The sequence below is a fragment of the Meleagris gallopavo genome, chromosome 5 (genome assembly GCF_000146605.3).
Source record: "Meleagris gallopavo isolate NT-WF06-2002-E0010 breed Aviagen turkey brand Nicholas breeding stock chromosome 5, Turkey_5.1, whole genome shotgun sequence".
Lineage (NCBI taxonomy): Eukaryota > Metazoa > Chordata > Aves > Galliformes > Phasianidae > Meleagris > Meleagris gallopavo.
The window spans coordinates 10,694,582-10,708,099 of record NC_015015.2 but is presented as its reverse complement, the minus strand read 5'-3'; the positions used below and the strand labels follow the sequence as shown (position 1 = coordinate 10,708,099).

General features: G+C 44.0%; 1 long non-coding RNA gene across 1 annotated transcript; it reads left to right on the top strand.

The window, feature by feature from the left end:
* Positions 1-212: 212 nt before the first annotated feature.
* On the top strand, positions 213-10,776 carry LOC109367673. The gene is made up of 2 exons (XR_002114975.2): positions 213-885; positions 10,520-10,776. It is a non-coding gene; the product is annotated as an uncharacterized LOC109367673 (long non-coding RNA).
* The last annotated feature ends 2,742 nt before the right edge of the window (positions 10,777-13,518 follow it).

Genomic DNA, 13,518 nt, shown 5'->3' with positions numbered 1-13,518 from the left:
CTGTCTTCTGTAGGAGATACCCAACTTCATGTTGTCTGGATTGGAAATAATCTTGAAATACTTCTTCTAAACTGGTAACAGTGAAAATATTTGATGGATATTTAGACATCTATAATGTAAAGTGTTTGGAATTTCTTTGTAGCCATCTTTGAGGTGGGAGAGGGGAACAAAGAAAAAAATCAGTAAACACATTATTATATCTTAATCTTCAGCCACAAACAAGCATTACAGTGCACTCACAGGTCTCTCATCTTACTTACAAAAGGAGCTCCAGAGACATTTTTATTTCTTGGACATTGATATGTACAGTGGGTGTCCCACCAAAACCACTGATTTTGTTGTTTCATTGGTTAAACTGCTCTGTAAATAGGAAAAACAAAATCTTCCTTTACCCCACCAATGCCTTACAAAGTTGCTCAGGAGAATTTGTAATGCATGAGGCAGCAGCAGTCCCATATTAACTTACAGACTCCAGACATTATGCAACCTGAAACTTTCCTAATTATACTGGCCTCAACAATTCCTGCCCACACTTTCACATTCTCCCACTCTTACAAGTGTGTATAAAATCTAGGGTGATTTAACCCTTTATCAAAACAGAATGCTTGGTTTTTAATTATTTAGAGGAAAAAATAATTGTTTCTGACCTTAGCAAGGCAATTCATCCGAACCCAACTTTGACATTCAGACTTCTGGAAAAGGGGCAAAGGGGCCTGAAGATGGTGGACACCTTGCTGAAAACCACACTTATTCACCACTGGACAAAAGTCAAGATAAGGACAGAGGTTCCCTCAACAGTGACGAGCAAATGCATCTTCAGATGTCAGTTTGAATTTTGCTCAGGACAACACAGTTGTTGGCTTGCTCAACTCGGATGCTCCAAGTGTAAGTGTGTAACTGTATGAACTGAAATGTCTGTCTCTTGATTCAGTCTACTAAAAATGACTTTCCTTTTAATGTAGCTTTGTTGACTTGCACCAATCTCTGGCAGAATAATCCTAAATCTGCCATAGCTATTCCCGATAAGGATGTATCCCAACATATTAGACTGTGCTGCTTCTCTTTCCCTTCCCTGCCATTAGATATAGAGCAAGAGGAAGAAATGAAGAAGGTGAAGTATTGGAACAGACTGCCCAGGGTGGTGATGGAGTCACTGTCTTTGGAGGTGTTCAGGAAATGTGGAGATATGACACTAAGGGGTGTGGTTCGGTGGGGAATATTGGCGGGGATGGATTGGGGTTGGACTTGGTGATCTTAGTGGTCTTTTCCAACCTTACTGAGTCTACGATTCTATGAAGAAGATGAGTAAAGGTTTCCTGTACTGATCAGGCAGACTAGAAGTATTATTTCTTAATTTTTGCAGCTGCTCTAAGCCTCTTAACTTCTAACCTAAGCTGGTTCTGTATTGCCTGTCATAGGACAAGCTGAACTTCGGTTTAAGCAGACTCTTCTTGCAGGAAGCTGAGCTGGCAATGGGTTTCCACAGATGGAAACTGGAATACTTCATGGTCCATGAGCTGTGACATATTTGAGTGAACTGGTTCCTAGTGCTTCTCCTGCTGCTGCCTCTAAATCATCTACTTGCCTGCTGTAACTTAGTTGTCCTTCAGCTGAAGACATCTGCCCCTTTGTTCTGTCTTTACCATCATCTCACCATCGTCTGTTGGAAGTTATTATATTTTTTTGTGCTGCTGTCTCAACAGCCTGGGTGGTTGCTTTCTCAGTTATTTTCAGTTCATTGCGAACCAATCTAGAGGGGCAGCAGGAGAGTGGTTTGAAGATAGTAAGTTGTCCAGCTGGCTCAGTTGCTTTTGGAAGATGTGTGATCAAGCCGTAAATAGAACCATTTCCTGAGCTTTTCTTCCCAGACTTTATCTTGTTTATTCATGTGAATGGTACCTGGGGAATAGCTGCGTCTGGCCTTGTTTTTAATTTGCCTGTATTTCAGCAGTGTCATGTCATTACATTGGTGCAATACCAGATTTGGAGGGAATTCATCTGGATGACCTGTTCTTGATAGCCCTATAACTATGGCCAGATGGAGCGTGAGCCGCCTGTAGCCAGGCAGTGCATGGTGAGGAACATGCATTAGCATGTACAGCTGAGAAGATGTCAAAACTCTCATCACAGCACATTTGATAGACGCTTTTACTCCACAAAGCATGAGCCAGAGCCACCAGCTGAAAAGGTACAGGATGTTTCTTGGTGGTCTATGACACTGTGGACATATGAGAGGCTCTGTTCAGCATGAGAATGCACTGGAGAGGCTATTGGTGCAAGCAGAGGAGATGCAAACATAACCCATACGCAGCAGCGGGTGCAATGTGCCTACATGTTCACAGGATTTCCACTCTGCTCACTTGTCCCTGCTCAGCCAGTGTGGCTTTGGAAAGCTGTATTTGCCTTTGTTGATTCCCCATGTCACCCATGACACTGTAGCAGGCAGCAACACTTAGTAACACACAGTGCTAAGCTATCCGCTTTGTTAGCATCTTTCCCGCAAGGATCTTAAAACACTTAAAGTGGGGAAATGATTCTCTGTTTTTACCAAAGGACTACGTACAGCCAAAGGATAAAGTGATCTTCACAGGAACACTTTCAAACCGAGCTTCCTGACTGCTTTTCCAAGAGCTGTTAAAGAATAGCGCTTTCATCCATCAGCCCTGACCAGCTCTGATCCCTGTGGCCACCAAACTTTTTTCCATTTTTCTTCTTCGTGCAGAACCAAGAGCCCTCCACTTCAGGAGTTGGGAGAGCATTGCCCTAACTCATGATTACATCTGAGGGTTTAGCCCCTCCTGGTCACCATCAGCCTCAGGCTAACTCACTTTGGGAGATCTGAGTGTAAATGGCAGTGTGAAGCTTCACCAACTGTTTAGCTGGGGCAGTCCAAAAGTCCTAAATAAAGTTGCTGTCTGCTTTTTGAGAGTAGGAGGCCAGTGGGATGCCTGGGGCTGCCAAAGGACTCACCAGCACTTGGGAGCACTCCTGAGGTGAGAAACACAGAGTTGGGAATGGGTGGGCTGGTGTCCACATAAGCTGAGAAATGAGGTAGCTTCTGGGCACCTTGTTTTCCATTTCATTACCCCATGTGACTTAGAGCATTCAAAAATAAATAAATAAATAAATAAATAAATAAATAAATAAATAATCTTGGTTTTTCCATCCCTATTTAACAAATAAGGGAAGAATGAGTCCCACAGCATGGAGGAGGAGGTGGGTTTAGCTGATGCTCAACCACTCCAGCACTTGGCTCAGTGTTCCTCGCAGCTTTACGTGAGCTCCAGAGCCTGAAGGTCTCCTGCAGCTGGGCCCATCACTGCATTATGTCCCAGGTGATCGTAGCATGAAACTTTACTTTCTAGGATTAAACTTCAGGATTTCCCTGCTCCTAAGCGAGTTCCAGCTCTCCGGAGTTAACAGCATCTTGGCCAGATCCTGCTTTCAATTACATGCAGATGTAAAAGGCAGAGTAAATGCAGTACTCTGCTATTCCCCCCCAGGCCAAGCTGCTCTGTGCAAAGCTGGACCTTCCCACCTCCTGGGAGGTCGGAGGGAACCCCCCAGAACAGCAGGAGTGTCCCGTTCCCTGATGGCACCTTGGGACATAATGCGCCTCCATGCTGTCTGGCTCCTCTGCGGCTGGGAAAGGGTTTGGATGCGATTCATTCATTGCAATCAAAACCCAACAAGTACTGGAAGAAAGTTCAAATGTATGTGAAATAACTTGTCCAAAAAGCTGGCAAAGGCAGCTTATTTTTCCTGTCTTACAAGAAGTTATGCAATCAAGTGATTAATTACCCGTGGCACGGTCTGAGGGGTGAAAGATTAATATTCCTGGAGACTGCTGCTGTTGACCTTGTGTTATACCCAGGATGGGAATAGCCCGAGCTTCCCAGCAGAATAAACCTTGCCCAATGGCAAGACAGTCCTCTCCATAGTTGAGTGAAGAGGTTAAAGTTTTATTTTTCTTCCCAATTCTGTCCCTCCGGCAGGAAATGGTACCATCAAAAGACTCCCACCCATCTCCTGGATAAAAAGGAAGTTAAGTCTTTTACAATTGAAGGGCTCTGCCTAATGCAGCCTCAGCCGTGTGGTGGGAGCCTAGCCTTGGACTCATGTACTGGTGGGAAATGACTGAGACACGGAGAGTGTGCTAACCAGCGGGACACGAGCTGCAAAACCATCTCAGCTGGTTGCAGTTAGCCCCGGGGGTGAACCTCAAATTCAATCACAATTTCAAATGACGGTTCTTGCCTGCTCGTTAGTGCACAATGTTATATTATTTCTTTCCTGGGGAAAGAAGCATTTCCTGGGATGTGACAGAATTATTAATTCTGCATGCGGTTGCAGTACTCATTCATTCTGCTCATCACACAGAGCTGAGGGGTACCACATTTCTGCAGCATAGGAGGACATGCCTTTTCAGGCCCTGAATGCACTGCTCACCCTACCTTTTTTAATGCAAGTCCGTTTGCATCAATTAATTTCTGCCAGAAGTCCTGCACTGTCAATAATGTCAGCTTACAGCAAAATATATTTATGTGATATCTTACTTAAAAGATTGCTTTTCTGTAGTTTTTAACTTTTCTAATGTAAGTGTTCAATTCAAGAAGAGCTTTTTTTCCAAGGGAAGGGTGTAGAAAGCTTTCAGTCATTTTAGTCAGTGGAAGTGTAAGAATTAACATATAGCTTTCTCTTCATTTAAAAGATTGCCCACTGTTATTTAGCTTCTGCCCCATTCTTTTGAGCATATCTTAGCATATCCTACCCTTCATGTCTGACTTTGCTGTCTTAAATACTCTTTTAAAGGAAAAAAAAAGAAAAAATGGTCATTATTCAATTTTAAACTATATGAAGAGGGAGTAGAAGAAAGAGTACGTGCAATTTTTCTTTCTCAAGTAGTGGTTTCCATCAAAGCAACTTGGCATGTGAAAGCTCCTAGTGAAGGAGAGAACCAAACATAAGAAAGGAAACCAGGAAAAACAGGATGGGGGATGAGGGGTTACTTCATGTGCAATAAATAAAACCTCCTGTAATCTTTGGTCTTGTGAAAAGGTCAGTAGTGCTAGTGCCAAATAACTCCTCGCAGCAGGAATGCCGGACAGCAGTGAGGCTGCCAGGGCCAGTGGGTGCCTCTGCTGAAATGAATGGGAAGGATAAGACAGACAAAATGCAAGATGTTGAATGGGAGCTGAGTGGGATGGTTGCTCAGGACTTGGGAATGGTCTGTCTTAAGAGCTCTCAAAAGTTCTCCAAAAGACCTCTGTGTGAGGTGAAACTCACAGCTCCTCATGTAATTCATTGATGTCATTGGCTGTATGACTTATGTCTGAGACTGACCTGGAAGAGCTTTGCACCTCGTTTGCTCCTGGATCTCTTGTCACAGTCTTGGGTTCAGGATAGGTGAGGCTGGAAGGCACTTCATGAGATCGTATATTCTAACTTCTTCACTCAAGTCAGATTGAATCATGCAGGATCATGTCCAGTTGGGTTTTGAGTATTTCCAAGACTGGAGACTCTACACCTTTCTGTGCAACTTGTGTCAGAGTTCAACCATCCTCAGAGGAAAGAAAAAAAGAAAAAGATTCTTTAGTATTTAAATGGAATTTCTCTTCCTTCCAATTATGCCCACTGCCTGCATCCTGTCACTGGACATCAATGGGAAGAGCCTGACTCCATCTTTCCTTCTTCAGTAAGGTATTTATGTATAGTGATAAGATCATCCCTAAGCCTTTTCTTCTCCAGGATGAACAGCCTCAGCTGTCTTCCTCTCCTCACATGACATACTGCGATCTCTTAATCATCTTTCTGAGTCTTTGCTGAACTCATTCCAGCACATCTATGTCATGTATTGAGGCAACCGGAACTGGATCTAGATCTCTAGTGCTGAGGACAAGGGTAGGATCACCTCCCTCAATCCTTCCTAATAGCCCAGGATGCTCTTGACCTTCTTTGCCATAAGGACATTTTGCTGGCTCACAGTCAGCTCATTGCCCACCAGGAATCCAAGATCTTTTTCTGTAAAGCAACTCTGTAGTCAGCCAATTGGTTCCCAGCTCATAGTGGTGCTCTGGAGTTATTCCTACCCATTCCATTGCCCTTTGAACCTTATGAGATTTGATGTATGGATTTGACCCATATCTCCATATGCTAAGGTCTCTCTGTGTTGGAACCACAGCCATCTGCTCTTTTAACTTTTCTTCCCAGTGTTGTATCACAAGCAAACTTGCTGAGGGTGTCCTCATACCCATCATCCAGGTTATTAATGAAGATGTCAAACACTGCTGGCCCCAGTATTAACTCCTGGGGTGCACCAATAGTGAATGGTCTCCAGATGGGCTTCATGCTACTGATCACAACCATTTGAGCTCAGTAGTTCAGCTAGCTTTCCAGCCACCTCACTGATCATTTATGTCATCTATATTTCATCAGTTCATCTATGAGGATGTTACGGCAGACAGCGCTGAAAGCCTTGTTAAAAATGGCATAAACAACATCCTCTGCTATCCCCTCATGCACCAAGGCAGTCATCTCATTGTGGAAGGCTATCATGATGGTCAGGCCTGATTTTAGCGTATAAAGTTTACCAGAGTGTGAGGTTTTGAGAAATCAGAGAAAGGGAGCCACACCTCATCTCCCTCTGGCCTTGGTTTTCATAATGGTTGGGGGAAAATTTGTGTTTGAGCTTTTGTTGTAACTAAGAATGCCTGTCTCCCTTCTGGGGACTTATGTATGTAAGGCAAAATTTACTGTAAAAGCTTAGTTACATGTGCTAGAATTCTAGACTCTGCTTTGGTGTGAACTAAGAAAAAGAATAATCATTTAAAAATAAACCTAGCTATTGTATTTAACCTTGGCCCGTGCAGCCAGTGATATTTTGTGAGACGTTCCAGCTATCCACAGATTCTTTTCACCAAAGCTTCCCTTCAGGAAACAAAATAAATTAATGATACAAACAGGAAGCAGCTGTCTTTTCCTAAATAATAATTAAAATGGGGTCCCCTTAGAGGGGGGGTGGAATAAAGGGGAGGCAAAAGACCTGAAAAATTGTCGGTTTAACTTTGACCAGCCTTCAGAGGATAGGCTTAGAATAGCGACACAAGCTGTGAGGCCAGGAGGACTTACTTTCTTATGAGCCATTTTTGGATTTAAAAAAAAAAGAAAAGGAAAGGTCTGTGAGAGGGGTAGATGAGCGAGACAGAGGAATGTTGCTCTCTCAAGGCACACAAGCTCTCCTCCTTCAGTAGTATTCATATGGAAAGAAACATTAATCATCATAATCATTGATGCTGTTCTTCAGTGCTTTCATCTGCTATCAGCAATCACTAGGAAATTCCAGGGTGTTCCTGACACAGTTCCTTGAAATTCCTCTTTAAGAAGGAAAGAGAACAAGAGGGCTGGAAGCTCAGCTCCTTCCAGCAGCAGAAGGGAGGCAGACAGCAAGGGTAGCACCCGGGAGACAGTCCTGCTGTGCCCCACACTATTCTGGGCAACCTAGAAGTGCAGGGACCTTTCCCCCAAGGTCTTAACACCACAGCCTGCGGATGACCACAAAAATGTCTTGGACTCCAGCACAGAAACTAGGGGAGATAACCAAGGCAGCCAAAGCCACATACAGCACAAGTGCTGGGACTTTTTATCTTCTGTGATAACTGGCCGAAGCAGTGAGTTGATACAATGTGATGGTGTATTTCATAGCAGCATGAAATCACCTTTTACTGCAAACCACAATTTTGAGTTTACCGTCTCTGAGGAGAAAGTGTCATGACATAAATGTATGACATGGCCCTGAGAAGATTCAAGATGCTTCTTCAGTGAGTGCCTTGCCATTTGCTTGCATAGCCCTTACCTGTGGCACTAGGTGATTTTTTCTGCTGCTGGTCATAACATGAGCAGCTTACTGGGAGCTTTTTATGACTGCAGTTCCCAGTCATAAAAGACCAGAACCAACACAGAAGGTACTGGTAAAGCACTTCCCAGAGAGGTGGTGAATGCCCCATCCCTGGGGACACCCAAGGTCAGGCAGCACTGGGGCTCTGAGCACCTGATCTAGTGAAGGTGTTCCCTGCAATTCCCATTGCAGGGGAATTGGACCAGATTTAAGGGTCCCTTCCAGCTCAAATGATCCTATGATTCTATGATAAACCTGTGCCATGAGGCCTGATGAATTAGCTAGTGCCACCTCCCAGATACAGAGCTGGTGGGATAAATAAGCTTTGTGTTTAATTTGTAGGATTTCAAGACTCTGCTTGGCAGGAAAATAGCCTTCTGTCAGCTGCCAAATGTACCACTGAGCTACTAAATGTGGTAGGGATTTGCAGGTGAAAAAGAAGATGGTAGAAAAATTGGCGACAAGCCTTGAAGTCATCAGAATGTCACAAATATTGATTTTTGTTCTCTTCAAGGTGTGGAAACTCCAGGAGGACCTTATGTTGTCCATGAATCAAAGTTTTACAACAACTCTGACACAATTTTCTAGAACGGATGGTTTTTAAGATAGGAAGACAATAAGACATCCGGATCTGAGAAAGATTTTTACACAGTTCCTTTTCTCTATCCTCAGTGTCCCTATTACCTTTCTTCCCCCTTTTTTACTCTTTATGTCATGTCCTAAAATCTCACATTGACATCCTCTGAATTAAATGAGCACTAATACATTTTCATTTTCAGCTGGGCCATCCCAGTCTCCAACCATCCCTATATCTGTAGCATTAAAGGGGCACTGCTAATCTAGTGGTAAAAATGCAAAGGCTTCTTATAACAACACAGGGCTTGGAAGTTTCAGAAAGTTCAGACAGGGCTGTCTGAGACACTTAGCAACCTTCACCGGGTCACAGACTTTTTCCACAGAAAGTTTTATCTTAAGTTCCTCTTAGATAAGGATGCTGTCTTGACAGTCACCGTGGAAATTCCTGTCTGTGTCCTCTGTGTGAGAGGGAAACGTGTTATGGGTCTCTGATGGAAAAGGAAACATTGCCGTACGAGGAATTTGCAATGTGTGTGCATTTCTACTGGAAGCACAGTTCTCTCCTTGGCTCTATTTGTTTGTTGTCACCCATGATCTCTGCTGTAATATCCACCACTAAATAAAATGATGCAATCTACCTCTTTTCTGCCATGAGGTGCACTGAAATAATAACAGCAGGGTGTTCTCCTTCCCATGGTCAGAAAATGTTCAGTAGATCTAATGAATTCTGGACAGGCGCAGCTCTTAAAACAGAAAACTTCAAGAGCAACAAAAGGAGTTAATACTTCTCCAGTGCCACAGAAACACCTCCATGGGGTCCCAAGAACCAAAGCAGATGGCAATGTGGATATCACCTTTGGTTTGGCACGCGCTTGCTGCATTATATGGAGCAAAACCAGTGGGGTTGCTTGTAGTGTTAAATGTGAAGCTGATGCGCATTACTTCACAGGGTCTGGCCTTGCTGAAATGCAAAATCATTAGACGTCCTCCAGTTAGCATGCCTTATCTTCCCAAATGAAGTTGTTATAGTAATAAAATTTAGAGAAAATCAGTTTAAATTGACATTTAAACTAGCAAAGCACAAAAGAAGGGGGAAAGAAAGGAGACATATGTCTTTTGAGGCTTCTTGGCTCCCGACAGTATATGTGCCCTCATTTTTAGTTCAAACTAAATTAATCTATTAAGGTACAGGAAACCTAATTTCATATCTGACTCTTCTTGGGCAGACACTGGAATACCAAAAAAGGCAGCTAGGTCTTTATCACAATGCACAATTCAAGGGAAGTAAGAGGTATTATTCATGAGGGTGTGACGTGATGGCCATGCTGATTCACTCTTGCACTTCAAAGCCCTCCCAGTATTTCCTAAGCCTTGCAGCACTTAGAGCCACATTTAGAGGGGTCCTTATTTGGTGAAGAGGGATACATGATTAGGTCAACCCTTTTCCCTCCCTGCCACAAGTTATTGTTTTAGAAATGGTTCACAGAGGTGTTTTGGTTTTTGTGTGTGTGTGTGTGGTTTTGTTTTTGTGTGTGTGTGTTGTTTTTTCTTTTTTCTTTTTTTTTTTAAGTATTAAGCTCCCTGTGGCTAAGAATAGCTTCTGTGATTATGTGAGCAGCAGCAAAATGTAAAAAGAGTGTGAATAATGTGAATGTCACTGGAGGCAAAAATCCCACTCCACCCGTCGCGACACAGTCCACTTTGATATGTCTCCGGGTGGCGCTTGGCTAATTTTGTATCTTCCTCAGTGGGATCTCCAGTTGATGTGACAAAAGGGATAGCAAAGTGAGAGTAATCATTTTGCATCAAGTAATGCCTCTGGTACTGCAAACATGCTGATAATCAGAGGCTGCCAACCCCAGAGGGCTATGAGCATTGGCCAAGCTGGATGTTTTGTTCCATAACAGATGGCTTGTTATGAAGTACCCCAAGTTTTCAACTGATGGATTCTCAGAAGGTAGCTCCTGGTGTAGCCATGCACGCTTTGCTCTCTGACTGCTTGGAGAGAGCTACAAATAACGTGTTTTTTTTTCTTTTTTTTTCCCAAAGTATCTCTCAGGAGGCCCTGATATCCTGATAGGTCCTGATTCTCACAAGTTTCTCAGAGTCAGAGTGGGAGACCCAGGACAGGAGGCCTCAAAGGACCAGTGGAAGGATATAAAGAGAAGGCTAACAAGGCCACTCAGTTGTTATTTGGAGACTCATCATTAAATGCTGTTTTCCAGGGAAGAGAGAGCTGAGAATGGCTCAAACTGTTGGAATTACAAATAAACCTTTTAAAACAGATCCCAGGTGGGATGAATAAAGTCCTGTGTGCTTGAGTTTGCTGGGAAGCTGTGGTGGAAATGCTAAATCATTGCCTGAAGCAGTGTTTGAGCACCTGATGGGAAGGCAGTGCCAGCCCAGGGGAGCTCATTTGTATGCAATGCACCTGAGTGACTGGAAGGAGTGAAGCCAGGATCCACCCCTTCCCAGACCTCATTTAAGGGTTGGCAGTGCCTCCTTGAAGGGTTCCGAAGGTAAGCAGCTTCATTTCTTTGTTTATATGCCTATAGCTGTTGTGTTTGACCAAGTCCTCACTTTCTGCAGCCTAGGACTTTGCTGCTTTGCTGTCATTGCTGTACTTTCTATTGCATTACAGAAGCTGAAGCAGTTCATCTGAGACACGTGCTGTACTAACAGCTTCAGTATTTTCTTGCCCAGATGCCCATAAGTATTCAGAAACCAAGTGGGCAAACTGGTGACCTGAGTAGAATTACAATTTAATGCAGCCATCTGAGTTTGCAACAGTTTCAGTATGGTCTGCTGGAGTGGGAACAAGTAGGACAGGAATGCAAGAGAAGTAGTGATGTACAGAACCAATGTTATTGCCCAACACTTGATGATATCAAGTGAGTCAAGCGATGGACTACTTGGGAATTATGTGCATAGATCTCTCTGAAAGTGATGCCTCCTGTTTATTTCCATGGGAACTACAACAGATACAAAGAGCACAATAACAGTGGTTGATAGAGTGAATTCTCAGCGCTACAGCACACTATTTTTCAGCATAGTCACCACCATTTGCTATGTGTTTTTGCCTGTGATGAGCAATAATCTGCGTGCTTGTAAAAATCTACACCAGTGGAGGTGTCCCACTGTTTTACAGCTGCTATGATGGCATCGTTGATAGGAAAGTGTTGCCCACACAGTCCATCATTCATCAGCCCAAACAGCTGGAAGACAGAAGGTGCCAAATCTGGACTATACAGTGGGTGTGGTAGGACAGTCCAGCCAAGATTGACATTGTGTTCCATGGCCTTCAAACTGGTACAAAGCTTGGCATTATCTAACCTAACATCAAGCCCCCAGCAGAGCTCACAAGTCAAAGCCTAGGGAGGAGTAAGAACAACGGCAAATGTGTACAGTACTTCCCCTCACTGCTTCTCCAGCCTCCAACTATTTTCAGCTCGGGAACTTCCTGAGCCAGATATGGTTTCTGTGTTTTAGTAACTCTCAGTATGTTTCTTTGCAATGCACTCTTCTTGAATCCGTATATCCGTCTCATATCCACCACATCCCTTGGTAAGAGAACCCACAGCTCTTCTACTTGTTGTACTAAGGGCCATCTCCCTTTGTTGGATTTTCAGCTTGAGTCCTTCTAGCTTTAATAATGCTGCCCATTTTTGCACAGAAAGAATCAGCACAACCTGTTCCATCCTGCTCCATGGCTCACAAGCCCAGAGGCCTCTTTCATGTACCTCCCAGTCATTTCTTCTGTACCTTGAAGATACCTGTTCTACATGGTAAGAATCTGAGCTGCAGGGCAGAATCTTGTGACGGACTTGTGCTATTTTTGTCCGTGGCCTTACCCTCAGACTCCAGCGGGTCTTGTTGCATCTCGTAGTCATGAATGAAAGCCTCCAGCTTGCTTAGAGCCTGAGTTCCAGCTCTAACGCTGCAAGCATCACGCTTTGGCAGAGCTATGGGGATATAAATAATAGCCTGCACTCCAGTCTCAGGGAGGAACTGTTCCTAACCATGCCGTACTCGCACAAGCCATTCCTGGAAGCCTCTTCACTTTCCCATCTTCCCTTGCACCTCCCTAACTTTGCTAGTAACCCATACTCCCAGCTTCATTTCCAGGGGTCTTGTGAGGTTATTCATATCTACAACCTGCTTTTTGTAGGCAAACTTGTGAAGGCTCTGGCAGCAGCCAGCACCTTAGCCCTTTTTTATCATTGTGTTGGCATGTAAATCCCTTGCAAGTGCCCAGAGAAACCGGGAATTTGCCACCTGCCTAAGTCTTGCTGTGTACCTGCTGGAAGCGTGGCATGCTCACTTCTGGCTGTGTGTCACTGTGACCTCTGAGCACAGCATCCAAAATAACCTTGTGCATGCAACCAGGAATAGAAAGAAAGGAAGGATGCATTTTATGTAAATGTAGTCAGAAAGTCTGCAAGACAAATTGCTTGAAGTGGTTTGAGAGATAAAGAAAAGTGACTCATTTCCAGAAGGAACTATTTCTGCTGGGCTGAGAGGAGTATTGTGCCTTAGACAGGTACGTGGTTGCCATTACAAAAGGTGAACTTTTCTCTTCATGTGGATGGACTGGAGGTTGACTGGTTCAGTATACTGTCCAATGGGCATGCAGGTGAGGTATGCTTTCTAACACTGAGAGAACTCTGCAGCTGGAGAATTTATCAGTTTGCCAGCAGTGTGGTTTTACACACAGCTTTTACAATAAGTGCCACTGTGTTCTCAAGAGAACATGAACCTATGAGGCACATGTTCCCAGGCAAGCAGGAATCGCCCAACTAATTTGGAGTAACAGTATATTTAATTAAATGGTCTGCTTGTCATGAAGCCAATGGGCAGCTGTGCAGAGGATGGAGTGACAGTGGCCAGCCCAGGCAGCCTCGTGCCAGCAAGCACCAGCAGAAATTTCCTGTACCCCTGGGCCATCAGCTCCTCCAACGCTGATGGTTCACTGATGTTTGCCAACACTTCCCCCCAAACACAGCTATTTGTGCCCTTATTCAGCAGGCAGAAGGCAGTCACTTACTCTT